This window comes from Chiloscyllium plagiosum, unplaced genomic scaffold (assembly GCF_037043375.1).
Source record: "Chiloscyllium plagiosum isolate Xiang-an unplaced genomic scaffold, Cpla_swu_hap1 HiC_scaffold_9, whole genome shotgun sequence".
In the NCBI taxonomy this organism is placed as follows: Eukaryota; Metazoa; Chordata; class Chondrichthyes; order Orectolobiformes; family Hemiscylliidae; genus Chiloscyllium; species Chiloscyllium plagiosum.
The window spans coordinates 31,497,877-31,510,474 of record NW_028270147.1 but is presented as its reverse complement, the minus strand read 5'-3'; the positions used below and the strand labels follow the sequence as shown (position 1 = coordinate 31,510,474).

Genomic DNA, 12,598 nt, shown 5'->3' with positions numbered 1-12,598 from the left:
AAAACTATCCACAGTTATAACAGTTGCTGAGAAATAAGAAAATACTTTTTACTTGCAAGATTAAGAACTAAATTGATCCAGATTTTGCCAACTGTACCATTGGGACAAACAATTCAAAACACAAATAACAAAGGTGAACTTTATTATTAGGGAGCCTTATCTTTCATTGGATGTAGCTCCTTAGGGAATATCATTACAGGGATGGAAATCGATTTGAAAAAGGGTGCTTAATCTGGGGCTGATTCTGAAAAAAATCACATCTCTTACACATTGCAGTTGAAACTTAATGGTCAGAGCTTCAATACAATTTCTGTTAAAGAGATTGTTTTATCTTTGAAAAGTTCAGTATGAAGTAGTTACTAACAAATTTATTATTTAAATTCTACAATTCTTCACCACCATATCCAGCAAACACTCCAAATCAATCATCCTTTGTGATCTAATTGTACTCTGTATTTATTCGGGTGCCATGAGATTGCATTCATGGAATATTTTTGGATCTTATTGCTACTATTTTAGTTAATGCCAAGAGATGAACAGGAGAAGCTCAATCCCTCTTTTTCTTCCTGAAGAGTTACCTACCAGACAAGTTAAAACATAAGAACTACAAAACAAACTCTGTGGAGTGATGCACTAAGACATTGCTCAATACTAAAAACATTCTACATACAAATGAAACAAAAATCATGATAAGTATACTTTTTTCCAAAAATTTGCATTGAATCAAGTAAAATTATTTTTATAATGTCAAGATTATTTAAGCCTGCTGCAACATATTCGTAAGAATAACAACAGAGATTGAATGTGGCTTTGTCTTAATAGATCTATACACTGTGTCCTGGTAGAAGGGTATTTGAATCGTTTCACAATATGACAGTTTGGCACAATGCAATTTTCTTAGAGCTTTATAAAATCATGATGGATAGAGTGAATAGCCAAGGTCTTTTTCCCAGGGTAGGGGGAATCCAAAATTAGAGGGCATAGGTTTAAGGTAAGAGGGGAAAGATTTGAAAGGGACCTAAAGGGCAATTTTATCACGCAGAGAGTGGTGCATGTATGGAACAAGCTGCCAGTGGAAGAGGTGGAGATGAGTACAATTATGGCATTTAAAAGGCATCTGGATGGGTACATGAAGAGGAACGGTTTAGAGGGAGTGAAAACAAAAAATGTTGAAAATTACAGCAAGTCAGGCAGCATCCATGCAGAGACAGCAAGCTAACGTTGAGTCTACATAACTCGCCATTAGAGGTGACTTCAAGAGGGGAGGGTGCAGTATTTATGCAATAATGGGGTGGTGGAATGCTGGGGGAGAGAGGCTGCTAATAGTGCAGATTAAGTGATTGGAATGAGAGAATGGCAAAACAATGGTGTGTCTTAACTGCCAAACTGGAAAGAATAGATAGTCCTACTGGCGTGTCCTCTCTCCACTCCCCCCACTATATAAAAAAAGGTCAAAGCAAACAAACAGACGCGTTAGAAAATGAATATGGGAGCAAGGAAGTGGCAGATGAGTGAAACAGAAACTTTGGAATATTCTTTACAGTGGAAGATACCTCAAACATCCCATTAATACTAAAGATGGAAGGAATTAAGGAATTAAGTGCCAACACTTGTTTGTCAAATACTACTTCTCTAACAGAGCTAAAGGCAGATAAGTAATTAGGAAGGCTAATGGAATGCTTGACCTTATCTCAAGGGGGTTGGAATGCAAGAGTAGGGAAGTCTTACTGCACTGTACAAGGCACTGGTGAGACACATCCAGAGTACTGTAAGCAGCTTTGGTCTCCTGATTTAAGGAAGGATATTTCATTGCAGAAAGTCCGCAGAAGATTCATTAGGATGATCCCTGGTTTTTCCACTGTCAAAACCCAAAGCTTTTCACTGTGCTTCGGTACACGTGACAATAAATTCAATTCAATTCAGTATGGAGGGTTAAACAGGGGTTCTAGATCCAAGACTCTCAGAGGTCAGTAAACTGTGATGAAAACCAAAAAGGAATGGCTCCTTCAATGTAAACTGTAGGCCAAATTGAGGGTTCAAGCCTTCATGTTTTAAAGAAAATGCAAAATTACGATAACTGGCAAATGAAGCAATTGCAACATGCAGAAAACTTTTTCAAGCAGCCTGTGTTAAGATTTGGAATGCAATGTCTCGACTCATTGGAATTTAGAAGAATGAGAGGTGATCTCAGTAAAACATACAGGATTCTTAAGAAACATGACAGGGTAAATGTTGAGAAAATGTTTCCCCTCATGGACGAGTCGCGGATCAGACTGTATTGTCTCAGAAATAAAGAGTCTGGATTAGAGTGGTGCTGGAAAAGCACAGCAGTTCAGGTAGCATCCGAGGAGCAGGAAAATCGATGTTTTGGGCAAAAGCCCTTCATCAGGAATACAGTGCCTGAAGGGTGGAGAGACAAATGAGAGGAGAGTGGGGGTGGGGAAAAATAGCATAGAGTACAATAAGTGAATGGGGGTGGGGATGAAGGTGATAGGTCAGAGAGGAGGGTGGAGTGGATACGTGGAAAGGAAGATAGGCAGGTAGGACAAGTCATGGGGACAGTGCTGAGCTGGAAATTTGGAACTGGGGTGAGGTGGGAGAAGGGGAAATAAGAAAACTGGTGAAGTCCACATTGATGCCCTGGGGTTGAAGTGTTCCAAGGCAGAAGATGAGGCGTTCTTCCTCCAGGCGTCGGGTGGTGAGGGAGTGGCAGTGAAGGAGGCCCAGGACCTCCATGTCCTCGGCAGAGTGGGAGGGGGAGTTGAAATGTTGGGCCACAGAGCGGTGTGGTGGATTGGTGCAGGTGTCCCAGAGATGTTCCCTAAAGCGCTCTGCTAGGAGGCATCCAGTCTCCCCAATGTAGAGGTGACCGGATTGGGAGTAATGGATACAATAAATGATATTGGTGGATGTGCAGGTAAAACTTTGATAGACGTGGAAGGCTCCTTTGGGGCCTTGGATGGAAGTGAGGAAGGAGGTGTGGGCACAGGTTTTGCAATTCCTGCGGTGGCAGGGGAAGGTGCCAGGACAGGCGGGCGGGTTGTAGGGGGGCGTGGACCTGACCAGACAGTCACGGAGGGAACGGTCTTTGTGGAAGGCGGAAAGGGGTGGGGAGGGAAATATATCCCTGGTGATGGGGTCCGTTTGGAGGTGGCAGAATTGTCGGCAGATGATTTGGTTTATGTGAAGGTTGGCAGGGTGGAAAGTGAGCACCAGGGGGGTTCTGTCCTTGTTATGGTTGGAGGGTAGGGTCTGAGGGCGGAGGTGCGGAATGTGGACGAGATGCATTGGAGAGCATCTTTGACCACGTTGAAAGGGAAATTGCCATCTCTAAAGAAGGAGGCCATCTGGTGTGTTCTGTGGCGGAACTGGTCCTCCTGGGAGCAGATATGGCGGAGGCGGAGGAATTGGAAATACGGGATGGCATTTTTGCAGGAGGTAGAGTGGGAAGAGGTGTAATCCAGGTAGCTGTGGTAGTCGGTGGGCTTGTTAAAAATGTCGGTGTCAAGTCGGTCATCATTAATGGAGATGGAGAGGTCCAGGAAGGGGAGGGAGGGGTCAGAGATGGTCCAGGTAAATTTAAGGTCAGGGTGGAATGTGTTGGTGAAGTTGATGAATTGCTCAAACCTCTCGCGGGAGCACGAGGTGGCGCCAATGCAGTCATCAATGTAGCCGACACCACTCCCCACCAGGTGCTCTTACACCTATCCACTCCACCCTCTCCTCCCTGACCTATCACCTTCATCCCCTCCCCCACTCACCTATTGTACTCTATGCTACTTTCTCCCGACCCCCACCCTCCTCTCATTTATCTCTCCACCCTTCAGGTACTCTGCCTGTGTTCCTGATGATGGGCTTTTGCCCGAAACGTCGATTTTCCTGCTCCTTGGATGCTGCCTGAACTGCTGCGCTTTTCCAGTACCACTCTAATCCAGAATCTGGATTCCAGCATCTGCAGTCATTGTTTTTACTCAGAAATAAAGAGTGCCAATTTGATGAAGATGGGAAGGAACTTCTTCACTCAGAGGGTTGAGTGTCTTTGGATCTCCTTGCTACAGAGAGCTGTGGGATTGGAGTCATTGTGAATATTTAAATCTGAACTAGATGGATTTTTCATCAGCAGGAGAATCAAAGATTATTGGAAAATGGCAGCAGGTATACATTAGGAATGGTGGATCAGTCATGGTCCTATTGAATGGCATAGCAGATTCAAGGGGCTGAATGGCCTGGCCTGTTCCTATTTCTTATGGCCTTATTGGTGACACCTGACTTTGAGACTATGCCCTCTGGTCCTAGATTCTCCCAAAAGAAGAAACAACCCCTCTGCATCTACCCTGTCTGGATCAAAAAAAAAATTACGGCATGGAAACAGACCCTTCAGTCCAACTCATCCATGCCGACCAGGTATCTTAAATTAATCTAGTCCCATTTGCCAGGATTTGGCCCATAGCCTTTGAAAACGTTCCTATTCATATACCCATCCAAATGCCTTTTAAATGTTGTAAGTGTACCAACCTCGACCACTTTCTCCCCACCCACGCGTTTGAAAACGTTGTCTCTTAGGTCCCTTTTAGATCTTTTTCCTCTTACCTTAAACCTATGCCCTCTAATTTTGGTCCCTGCTACCCAGGGAAAAATACCTTGGCTATTTACCCTACCCATGCCCCTCATGATTTTATAAACTTCAATAAGGTCAACCCCTCAGCCTCTTACCCTCTAGGGAAAAAAGCCCCAGCCTATTCAGCCTCTCCCTATAGCTCAAATCCTCCAACCCCCTGGCAACATCCTTGTAAATCTTTTCTGAACCCTTTCAAGTTTCACAACATCCTTGCTATAGCAGGGAGACTAGAACTGAATGCAGTATTCCAAAAGTGACCGAACCAATGTCCTGTACAGATGCAACATCATCTCCCAACTCCTGTACTCAATGTACTGACCAACAAAGGCAAGCATACCAAATGAGGAGAAAGTGAGGACTGCAGATGCTGGAGATCAAGTCAAAGAGTGTGGTGCTGGAAAAGCACAGCCAGTCAGGCAGCATTCGAGGAACAGAAGAACTGACATTTCGGGCATAAGCCCTGAAGGAACAGCGACTGCGTGACCTTGATAAGTATGTACCTGCCAGGCAGGGAGGAAATGGACAAGCGAGGGAGCCATGGTTTACGAAAGAATCTCTTGTCAAGAGGAAGAAGGAGGCTTAGGTTAAGATGAAACGTGAAGGTTCAGTTGGGGCACCTGAGAGTTATAGGTTAGCCAAGAGAGAGCTAAGAAGAGCCAGGAGGGGACATGAAAAGTCATTGGCATTTAGGATAAAGGAAACCCCAAAGGCTTTCTATAGTTATATGAGGAATAAAATAATGACAAGAGAAAGATAAGGGCCAATCAAGGATAACAGAGGGAAGTCGTGTGTGGAGTCCATGGAGATTCAGGAAGCGCTAAGTGAACATTTTTCACCAGTATTCATGTTGGAAAGAGACAGTGTTGCCGAGCAGAATATCAAGATACAGGCTACTAGACTAGATGCGAGTGAGGTTCACAAGGAGGAGGTGTAAGCAATTCTGGAAAGTGTGAAAACAGATAAATCCCCTGGGCCAAATGGAATTTATCCTAGGATTTTCTGGTAAGTCAGGAAGGAGATTACTGAGCCTTTTGGCATTGATCTTTATGCTGTCATTGTCTGGAGACTGAAAGATAGCAAATGCTGCTCCCCCTTGTTCAAGAAGGGGAGTAGAGACAACCCTGGTAATTATACACCAGTGAGCCTTACTTTGGTTGTGGGTAAAATGTTGGTAAAGGTTATAAGAGATAACATTTATAATCATCTGGAGAGGAAGAAGTTGATTAGGGATAGTCAACACGATTTTGTGAAGGGTAGGTCATGCCTCACAAACGTTATTGAGTTCTTTGAAAAGGTGACCAAACAGATGGTTGAAGGTAAACCGATTGATGTGGTGTATATGGATTTCAGTAAGGTGTTTAACAAGGTTCCCCATGGTAGGCTATTGCACAAAATATAATGGCATGGTATTGTGGGCGATTGTGGATCAGAAATTGGCTAGCTGAAAGAAGAGAGAGGGTGCTAGTTGATGGGAAATCTTCATCTGGAGTTAAACTACTAATAGTGCACCGCAAGGATCTGTTCTGGGGCCACTACTGTTTGTCATGTTTATAAGTTTTCTGGATGAGGGTGTAGAAGGATGGTTAGTAAATTTGCAGATGACACGAAGGTCGGTGGAGTTGTGGTTAATGTCGAAGGATGTTGCAGGTTACAGAGGGGCATAGATAAGCTGCGGGGCTGGACTGAGAGGTGGCAAATGGAGTTTAATGTGGAAAAGTGTGAGGTAATTCACTTTGGAAGGAGCAAATGGAACAAAGAGTACTCGGCTAATGGTAAGATTCTTGGTAGTGTAAATGAGCAGCGAGATCTCGGTGTCCATGTGCATAGATCCCCGAGAGTTGCCACCCAGGTTGATAGGGTTGTTAAGAAGACATACGGTGTGTTAGCTTTCAGTGGTAGAGGGATTGAGGTTTGGAGCCACAAGGTCATGCTGCAGCTGTACTAAACTCTGGTGTGGCCACACTTGGAGTATTGTGTACAGTTCTGGTTACCACATTATAGGAAGGATGCAGAAACTTTGTACAGGGTTCACAGGAGATTTACTAGGATGTTGCCTGATATGGAGGGAAGGTCTTCTGAGGGACTTAAGGCTGTTTTTGTTTGAGAGAAGAAGGTTGAGATGACTTAATTAAGACAAAAAAGATAATCAGAGGTTTTGATAGGGTGGACAGTGAGAGCCTTTTTCCTCGGATGGTGATGCTAGCACAAGGAGATATAGCTTTAAATTGAGGGGTGATGATATAGAACAGATGTCAGACGTAGTTTCTTTACTCAAAAAGTAGTCGGGGCATAGAACGCACTGCCTGAAACAGTGGTAGACTCACCAACTTTAAATGGTTATTGGATAAACACATGGATAAAAATGGAATAATGTAGCTTCAGATTGGTTCCACAGGTCGGCGCAACATTGAGAGCCAAAGGGCCTGTACTGCACTGTAATGTTCTATGTTCTAATACCTCTTCCTTTTTAATATCAACTTGGCTGAGAAACTCGACACTCCCTTCCCTGTTATCATCCTCTGCCAATTCCTTCTCTTTGGTGAATACCTAAACAAAGTATTCATTTCGAACTTCACCTACCTCGTCTGGCTCCACATGGATTCCCCCTTTGTCCTGGAGTGGGCCAACCCTTTCCTTGACAACCCTCTTGCTTTACATATATGCATAAAAAGCCTTTGGATTCTCCTTAATCCTGTTTGCTAAGGTCTTTTCATGACCCCCTTTAGCCCTTCTAACTCCTTGTTTAAGTTCATTTCTACTTTCCTTCTATACTTTAGGGACTTCATCAGTGTTACTGAATCAGAGAATTTTATACTAAAATAGCAGTTTATGCAAAAATATTGTGCAGTAGATTAGGTTTGTAGCAATATTTTTCCTCTTGAGCTGTATAATCGAGCCCGTGTCATTTTTTGCACCCCCAATCAGCTTGTCTTGTCTGTAACTGAGTTCTGCCTGTTTCAGGTAAACTTGCTAGACCATAAACTAATCCATCAGTGGACCTTAATGCTTTTAAGATGTTGGAAAGAGTCATGTGTGCCATTTGGGAAAGAGTGCTGCTATCTGAGATTTTCTTTCAATACAACATTCATTTATTCATAATTTTACAGACGTCAAAGCCATAAGACTGTAAAATGTAGAAGCAGATGTAAGTCATTCAGCCCATCAAGTCTGCTCTGCCATTCAATGAAATCTGGCTGATCTGCTAATCCTCACCTCTACATTCCGGGATTATCCCATAACCCTTGATTCCTTTATTGATTAAAAAATCTATTTCAGCCTTGGGTATACTTAATAACCCAGCCTTGACAATCCTCTGCAATAAGGAACTCTACAGATTCGCCAGTCTGGAGAAGAAGTTACTCTTTATCTCTTTCTTAAGGGGGTGACTCTCTACTGAGATGATACCCTCTAATCTTAGACTTTCCCACAAAGGGAAAGCAACTTTTCCACATCCACGTCGTCAGACATCCTAAAGAACCGCATATTTTTCAATAAGCCTCACAGATCAGTTTTTGCCCTGTTCCACCCTGTAATTCCTACTAATGTTGTTCCTTCATTTCCTCTTTGCCAGGATATGATGCCAAGCAGGCGCTATGAACTCACCAGTAGTTTACCTATTTGCCACATAGACATTTTTGACAGCAGCAAGAGCTATATCTAATGCTGTTTTCACATTACGTCCAAGCATAAGATTTCAAACACATCATAGGTTAATGGTCAAAGCATGGGAATCTTAGTCAATTTTTCTTTACTAATTTACAAGCACAGAGATCAGTTAATTCAGCACAAACTAGGGATTCAAGCTGGAACTTATATGCATGCCTCATCTACGCACAGACTGCAATGCATTTGTGACATATTGTTTAGCAATTTTGAATATGCCTACAGCACTGTAAATCTCAAGATAAAACCAAGGTTATTAAGCAGAATTATAGCAACATGAATCCCAAATATCAGCAACATCAATATTACCAACTACTTTCAACTTCACTTTTTCTAATCACGCATAAACATTTAAAAAGTTCATTAAATGCTCAACTGCTTCAACACAGCAGTGTGATTTTCAAATGTACTGAACTTATTCCACCTTGCCCATTTTTCCTTTGCTTAAACATTAGTCATAAGAATCAACTTGAATCATAGAACTGCTAATCATTTCATAAAGTTAATGCAGCCAACTTCCCACAGCAAAATCTGTCAGGTTTGTTAATTCACCTTCCCCCTATTTTCCACCCGGTGAAAGCCACAAACGCTGTTGATTTGATAATATGTATTGTCCTTTCAATCTATACAGAAAATCTACTTATGCCTTGGGCATCCAATCACTCGGTGAATAATAAATCTCACACAATGGTCTGTTGAACAAACTTTCTTTAGAGTCTGAATTCTCATTGTCCAACATGCTAGTGAAGAAACTGGAGAATACATATGTGAAAGAGTAGGCTGCAATTATTTCAAATACTGAACAGATCGCAGGTCAGAACAGCTATTCTTTCCATTGCCTCGGGACAGACACTAGAGAAGCTTGTAGAGCCAGATATGTTAGTACCTATTCTTCGGTGTGTGTATCCACACTTCAGAGGCTATGTACCGATTAGTTTTTTGATGTACAGTTGATTGCGATTCAATCAGATGGCAAGTCTCACTTGAGGTTTACTTTAAACTGTTGCATGTAACACAATACGAACTATGAACAAGAACATAAGAGGTTTGTATGCACAAAAGACTTAAATATATAATACAGTAGCGGTATGTAAGAAATAGGGCAATAAAATGTTAATAAATGGATGGAAAAGAGGGATTTTTCAACTTCATATACATGTGCAAATTAAATAAAAACTGGAATAAAACTCGAATGCACTGATATCCCTGGCAGTGGCAAATATATCTGGGATTTGGTGGGTGCTGAAGTGTGGAGACTATTAGGCCATTCTGACATGAAATTAACTACAGGTCATTCTGCTATAATGCGACAGTTGTGTTCCTCTGCAGCCTCGTACTACAGAAAATCATGCTATGGAAAAGCTCTACAGAAAATCATGTTGTAGGAGATCACTAATAGAAAATCACTATACCCATTTAGCAGAATGTTTGCATTATCCAAACAACATGCACAATTCGTCAATCGCATTATCGTGGGCGGCACGGTGGCACAGTGGTTAGCACTGCTGCCTCACAGCGCCAGAGACCTGGGTTCAATTCCCGCCTCATGCGACTGACTGTGTGGAGTTTGCACGTTCTCCCTGTGTCTGCGTGGGTTTCCTCCGGGTGCTCCGGTTTCCTCCCACAGTCCAAAGATGTGCAGGTCAGGTGAACTGGCCATGCTAAATTGCCCGTAGTGTTAGGTAAGGGGTAAATGTAGGGGTATGGGTGGGTTGCGCTTCGGCGGGGCGGTGTGGACTTGTTGGGCCGAAGGGCCTGTTTCCACACTGTAAGTAATCTAATCTAATTATAGCCAATTCGCGCTGAAACGTGCATTACAGCAGAACAACCTGTGTCTGATAAATAAGTTCCACTATGAAGATTCCAATAAAAAAATGTTCCCACTTATCAAGTACATTAGAAGTTCCCAAGAAATGATTCAAAGCACTGCACTAAAGTGCAATAATAATTATTATGTGAGTACAATGTTTTGTGTACCATAGCATTAAATGCTTAGTTGAATCTCTCGGTAACATTAGTTGAAGAAAGAAAGGTGACCCCGTTATTTTTTTCTGGAGAAATGTGACAGTTAACAGTTTGAGTCCCAGTGTAGATGTTAAACCCAAAGGTTTCTAACTCAGAAGTCAGCTCACTCTCAATTGCTAACAACTTAAAATAGCCAAATGCCAGCCCAGGGAAAGGTTACTTCCCACATAATTGCCAGGCTGGCTTTTCATTGTCAGAGCAAAACTAGAATGACTGTAGAAAGTCTCCAAACCAACAGTACCATTGTGACTAAAGTCAATACCGATACTATCTAATAATCCCAATCCTGAGCCCAAATTAGGACAATTGTTGAGCAGAATCACAGTGTCAGATGATACAGAAATTGAAAATTACCACCTGGCTTGCACGTTTACATTTTTTAAATTCACTTGCCAGACATGGACAATACCAGCATTTCTTGATAAACTGGGGCTGAGCTGCCTTCTTGAACCATTGCAGTCCACAAGCTGGATGTTGGCCCACAGTGCCCTTAGGGAGGAAATTCCAGGAGTTTGACACAGTGACAGTGAAGGAATAACGATATAGTTCCAAATCAGGATAATGAGTAGCTTGGAAGCAAACTTTCAGGTGGTCGTGTTCCCATATATCTGCTGCCCTTATCCTTCAAGATGGAAACAGTCATGGGTTTGAAAGGTGCTCTCTAAGGATATTTGGTGAATTTTTGCAGTACATCATGTAGATAGTGCACACAGCTGCTCCTGAGCAGCAGTAGTGGAGGGAGTGCTGTGGACGTGGTGCCAATTAAGCAGACTGCTGCGTCTTGGTTGGTGCCAAGCTTCTTGAGCGTTGTTGGAGCTGCAACTATTCAGGCAAGTTGTGAGTATTCCACTACACTTGTGCCTTACAGATAGTAGGCAGGCTTTGGGGAGTCAGGCGGTGAGTTACTCGCTGCATTATTTCTAGCCTCTGATTTAAAATGTCAAGTCCAGTTCAGTTCTAGTCAATGGTAACCACAAGGATGTTGATAGTGTGGAATTCAGTGATGGTAGCACCATTGAATATCAAGGGGTTGTCACAAAGCTAGTCCTTTTTTATGTCTAATAGCTGTTCTTTGACTCAAGGAGATTCTGTCCTTGATTTTTTTTTTAAGGGGCAATAAATCAGACTGGGCTCCGACCAGCCTGGTTTGGTACAGAGATGAAAAGGATTTTGAGAGGCCTTTTATTTACATGTAAACAGATGAGACTTCAGGCTAAAGTGGTCATGTTTGAAGTGACCTGGACAAAGAGAGGAGAGTGGTCAGCTCTCCAGCTGAGCTGAGCAGTTTTAGTTCAGTCTTGAACTGGTTTGAAGTTCAACAGGGAGCTGTGTGGAAACTCTCTCTGCCCTTCAACTTCAACCTGTAAGCATGTGTTCCATTTATACTGGTTTTTAAAGGGAGTTTGCTTATTGAGACTGCTGTGTATATTCAGAACAGCATAATTAGTTGGACAGGCTGAGTTCTGTAGGGTTTTTCATTCTGCTCTTTGTGTTTCATTATGTAATTTTGTGAATAAATTTTTGTCTGTTTTCAAATCTAGTAGTCAAACTAGCTAACTTATTTTGGGTAGTTTTTACTCTACACTTACTGAAACAAATTGCAAAGTTACGGTCTGAGTTGCCTGCTTAAGAATGTTTTGAATGGTCTGGCTTAGTCCATATCAGAGTAGTGGTTAGATTGTGTCTTATTGGAGACAGTCATTGTCTGGCACGTGTGTGGTGCAAGTATTTTTACCATTTGTGATCCCAAACCTGGATATTGTTGAGATCTTGTTGCATTTGAACATGGATTTCTTCAGCACCTGAGGAGTCTCTAATGGTGCTAAACATTGTGCAATCATCGATAAACATCTCCACTTGACCTTACAATGGAGGGAAGGTCATTAATGAAGCAACTGAACATGACTGGCAACACTAGCCTGAGGAACACATGCAGGGATGTTCTGAGGCAAAATCGTTTGACCCAAAACATTAACTCTGATTTCTCTCCACTGGTTGTGTGGCAGATGGTGATGGAACCAGCATTTACTCCTGACTAATTCAGAGGAAACCCACACTGACAAGGGGAGAATGTGCAAACTCCACACAAACAGTCGCCCGAGGCCAGAATCGAACGTTGGCACTGCGAGGCAGCAGTGCTAACCACAGATCCATCGTGCCGCCCCTTCAACTTTGACCATTTCAACTTGATAGATATCTTTTCAAATGAGGGGGAAATGTCTACCATCTCCATCTTTAACACTTCAATTTTAGGTATGCTTGGTGCTGCTCTCCACTGAATCAGGTAGATTC

General features: G+C 42.5%; 1 protein-coding gene across 4 annotated transcripts in view; it reads right to left on the bottom strand.

The window, feature by feature from the left end:
• The window catches only part of LOC122554242 (CMP-N-acetylneuraminate-beta-1,4-galactoside alpha-2,3-sialyltransferase-like), a 506,893-nt gene that overhangs the window by 294,397 nt on the left and 199,898 nt on the right, over window positions 1-12,598 (bottom strand). The window lies entirely within an intron of this gene.